The following is a 5313-nucleotide window of genomic DNA, read 5'->3' as shown; positions in this document are numbered from 1 at the left end:
TCACTAAAGGCAAGGGAAGCAAGAGCAAAAATGAACTATTGGGACTTCAGCAAGATTAAACGTTTCTGCATAGCAGAAGAAAATAGTCAACAAAATCAAAAGATAACCAAGGGAATGGGAGCAGATATTTGCAAATGACATATCAGATAAAGGGCTAGTACCCAAAAACTATAAAGACCTTATCAAACTCAACATCCAAAGAACAAGGAATCCAATCACAAAATGGGCAGAAGACATAAACAGACATTTCTGCAAAGAAGACATCCAGAAATTGGATGGCCAACAGACACATGAAAAAGTGCTCCATATCACATGGCATCAAATCAAAACCACAAAAATCAAAACCACACAAACCATACAAATCAAAACCACAGTGAGATAACAACCTCACACCTGTCAGAATGCTAAAATTAAGATGTCGGGAAAAAAAAAACAAAAAAACAAAAACAAAACCAGATGTTTGTGAGCATGTGGAGAAAGGGGAACCTTCCTACACTGTTTGTGGGAATGCAGGCTGGTGTAGCCACTATGAAAAACAGTATGGAGGTTCCTCAAAAAGTTGAAAATAGAAAATACTGTATGATCCAGCAATTGCACTACCAGGTATTTATCCCAAAGATACAAAAGTTGTGATCTGGAGGAGTACCTGCACCCCAATATTTATAGCAGCAATGTCCATAATAGCCAAACTATGGAAAGAGCCTAGATGTTCATCAACAGATGAATGAATACAGAAGATGCGGTGTGTATACACACGCGCACACACACACACACACACACACAATGGAATACTATGCAGCCATCAAAAAACAAAATCTTGCCATGTGCAATGATGCAGATGGAACTAGAGGGTATTATGCTAAGTGAAATAACTCAATCAGAGAAAGACAATTACCATATGATCTAGTTGCTATGTGGAATTTGAGAAACAAGGCAGAAGATTATGGGAGAAGAGAGGAAAAAACAAAATGGGACAAAACTGGAAAGGGAAACAGACCATAAGAGATTATTAATCTCAGGAAACAAACTGAAGGTTGCTGGAGTAGAGGAGGGTGGGAGGGATGGAGTGGCTGGGTGATGGACATTGGGGAGAGTATGTGCTAAGGTGAGAACTGTGAATTGTGTAAGATTGATGAATCACAGACCTGTACCCCTGAAACAAATAATTCATTATATGTTAATAAAAAATAAAGTCTCAGGCATTGCTTGTGGAAATAAAAAGTGGTATAGTCACATCTACACTTTCTTATAAAGTTAACTGTATCCTTAGTATATGACCTAGAAATTGCATTCTTAGGATCATCACAAGAGACATAAAAACATATGCCCACACAAAGACTTGCATGCTAATGATCATAACAGCATTATCACAATAGTCCAAATCTGGAAACCATCCAAGTGTCCATGGACATGTAAATTATAAACAAAATATAGTGTATTAATTATGATGAAATGCTACTCAGTAATAAAAAGAAGTAAACTGATACTATAAACAAATGAATCATCAAGAAGTGCTAAGTGAAAGAAGCCAAACAAAAGACTACATGTTTTTGTAATACCATTTATTTGGTATAGAACAGACAAAACTATAGTGACAGAAACCAGATCAATGGTCATCTGAAGCCAGAGACAGGGATGGAAAATGACTACAAACAGGCATGGGGAAACTTTCTGGGTGATGTTGAGGTTATAAATCTTGATTGTGGTAGCAGCTGCAATATTATATATTTGCCAAAACTCATCAAACTTAAAGTGGGTACATTCTGTTGTATGTAATTTATATTTCAATATGTTTGTTTTAAAAAAAAATAGTACCACATTTGTGGTGCCTGGGTGGCACAAATAAGCATCCAACTCTAAGTTTTGGCTCAAGTCATGATCTTAGGGTCATAAGATTAAGCCCTCAATCATGAGATTGAGCCCCACATCAGGCTCTGTACTGAGCACGGAGTCTGCTTGAGTTTCTCTCTCCATCTCCCTCTGCCTCTCCCCACCCCATGGTTGCTTCTCTCTCTCCTTCTCTCTGGGATAAGTAAATAAATCTTTAAAATAAATAAATAAAAATTAATAATATTACCATGTTCTAAAATATTCAGAATTAAAAGATGCTTTTATTTTCTAGTAAACATGACAATACACACATTATTTTACTTAATACAAACATATATAACATGTATCAAGCAGTGTACTGCAGTGGAACAAGAACAGGTTTTTTAATCTGGACACATCCGGGAACATAGCTCAGTTCTTCTATTCTGTTTCTGAGCTGAGTACTCTCTGATCCTCAATTTTCTCAACTGTAAAACATACTTCATAGTATGGCCTTATAAGTCCCAGCAAAAGTTCTATTACAAAGCACCTGATATTATCCCCTATGTAGTCACATAATTAAACTGAGGCTCCTTAGAAATACCCATACTGGAGTAATATTTTATATAGTCAGCTTGTTGGATAATGATATAATTTGTGATGACAATTATTCAGAGATGGCATTGGGACCTGGATTTTCTTCAGTAATCACTTAGTATAATCTCTGTGGTAAACTTAAAGATAAATTTATAATTGCATCATTAGAATTCCATTTGGCCACAAAAGAAATCCTCTCTGGCAAATAGCCTTTAACACATATGAGTACTTAAGAAGACAGAATATGATTACCTCTATCTACTAAAGTCAATATTATTAATGATATGTTTCAATTGCATTTACTTATCTGGTGGAGATAAAAATAATTATGCCAATACAATATTGGCATCTAACCAACAATTAGTTATCCTATTAGGTCCAATTCTTTAGCCCTCCTTGCATTCACAGCCTTTGTCATCTGACTTTTGACCTCTTATCAAAAGGTGTAGTTTCTTCTTATGTTGTACACAAAAACTCAAAATGGATTGAAGACCTAAATGTGAGACGTGAAACCTAACTCTCCTAAAAGAAAACATAGGCAATAATCTCTTGTACATTGGCCTTAGCAGCATTATTTATGGATATGTCACCTCAGGCAAGGAAAATAAAAGCAAAAACAAACTTGAGGGACAACATCAAAATAACATAGTAAAGGAAACCATTGACAAAACAAAAAGATAACCTACTGAAGGAGAATATATTTGCAAATGATATATCTAATAATATCAAAATATATAAAGAACTTGTACAACCCAACACCAAAAAAGCCAACAATCCAATTACAATATGGATAGAGGACTTAAAGAGACATCTTTCCAAAAAAGACATATAGATAGCCAACACTCATAAAAAGATACCCAGTATCATTAATTATCAGGGAAATGCAAATCAAAACAAAAATGAGATATTACTTCCTACTATTCAGATATGGTTAGAATAAAAAAGACATGAAGTAACAAGTGTTGGTGAAGATGTGGAAAAAAGGAAACTCTTGTGCACTGTTAGTGGGAATATAAATTGGTGCAATCATTATGCAAAACAGTATGGAGTTTCCTCAAAAGAATTGAAAATAGAACTGCCATATGGTCCAGTAATTAAACTACTGGGTATTTCCCAGAGAAAATGAAAGCACTAATTTGAAAATATATTATGCACCCTTATGTTTATTGTAGCATTACTTAAACAGCCAAGAAGATACAGCATATATTTACAATGAAATATCACTCATCCATTAAAAAAAGAATGAAATCTTGCCATTAGTAACAGCATGGATCAACCTAGAGGGTTTTATGTTAACTGAAATAAGTGAGACAAAGAAATACAAATACCTTAGGACTTCACTTGTATGTGGAATCTAGAAAAAAAAAATGAACAAATAAAAAACCAGACTTTTAAATACAGATAACAAACTGGCAGTGGCCAGAAGGGAGGCAAGTGGAATGGATGAAAGAGGTGATGGGGATTCAAGAGGCATAAACTCATGGCTTTAAAATAAACAAGTCATGGAGGTGAAAAGTACAGCATAGGGAATACACTCAATAGTATTGTAATAATATTGAGTAACAGATGGTTAGTACACATATCATGGTGAGCACTGAGTAATATGTATAATTTTTGAATCACTATGTTTTTATACATCTGAAACTAATATGACACTGTTTGTCAGTTATACTTTAATAATATTTTTTAAGAGTTGACTTTTTTTTTACCCTTTGATTCTGAGCATGACTGTCATTTCCTTTGGCAAATGAGATTGTAAAAGACATTATATAAGTGAGATTTGTAAAAACACTTGTTTGTGTTTTCATGTCCCTGATATAATTATAAAAATAGGCATCAGTCAACCTACAGATAGAATACAAACATATGATCAGAATTGATCTCCACATGTCACCCCAGACAGGCCAGTCTAGATCAGCCAAAGACAGCTGACACCCCAGTGAGCAAGCCAAACAAAGATCAACAAAGCTGTCTAACCAACCACCCCACACACTGTAAAAGCAATGAAAGCTTATCATGTGCCACTGAGGTTTAAAGAGTGTTTTTTACCTAAGATTACTTGTTTTTTACCTAAGATTACTGCAGTAGTAGATAAACTTTGAACAGGATTCTGGAAATAGTCTTTCACCCATTTCATCCTTAAAGTGTATTCCATCTTAATTTTGTTTTGGGAAAAGAAAGGCAATCTTTGTTTTTTAATAAGGAATAGTGGGGGCCCTGTGTGGCTCAGCCAGTTAAGCCTCCACCTCTTGGTTTTGGTTCAGGTCCTGATCTTAAGGGTCATGAGATCGAGCCTACATTCAACTCCCTGCTTAGCAGCAGTCTGCTTGGATATTCTCTCCTTCTGCCCCTTACCAAAGATAAGATTTTAAGAAGGAACCATGGCCTAATTACTCAGCAAATGAGATACTAATTGTTACTGATAGAAGGTCCTCTGTTCTTAGACGTAGACTCCTTTAAGAAAACATTAATATCTCCACATTCATTTTTGCAACTCATTTCCCAGACCTCTATTTTCTTTCTCACATACTCTCATAAAGGTAGATCTGTCTCCATTTTTCAAGAAAGTATATTATAAAGTTTTGTCACATACAAAATATTTAAACCCAAATTCCATAGATATTCAGGAGACAACAGGCATTAGAACCTAGAGTTGGATTTCCTATACTTAAAATCCTACTTCTGTCACTTACTAATTGCATAACCTTGGACCAGTCATTTAACAACCATACAACATTAAGAAATAATCATAAATCAAAAAAAGAAAAAAAGAAAGAAAGAAAGAAAGAAAGAATGAATGAATCAGTGCATGGGTTGCCTGGGTGGATCAGTCCTTAAGCATCTGCTTTTGGCTCAGGTCATGATTGCAGGGTCCTGAGATCCACCCCCTTATCAGGCTCCCTGATC

This window comes from Mustela lutreola, chromosome 7 (assembly GCF_030435805.1).
Source record: "Mustela lutreola isolate mMusLut2 chromosome 7, mMusLut2.pri, whole genome shotgun sequence".
In the NCBI taxonomy this organism is placed as follows: domain Eukaryota; kingdom Metazoa; phylum Chordata; class Mammalia; order Carnivora; family Mustelidae; genus Mustela; species Mustela lutreola.
This window is presented reverse-complemented; position numbering follows the sequence as displayed.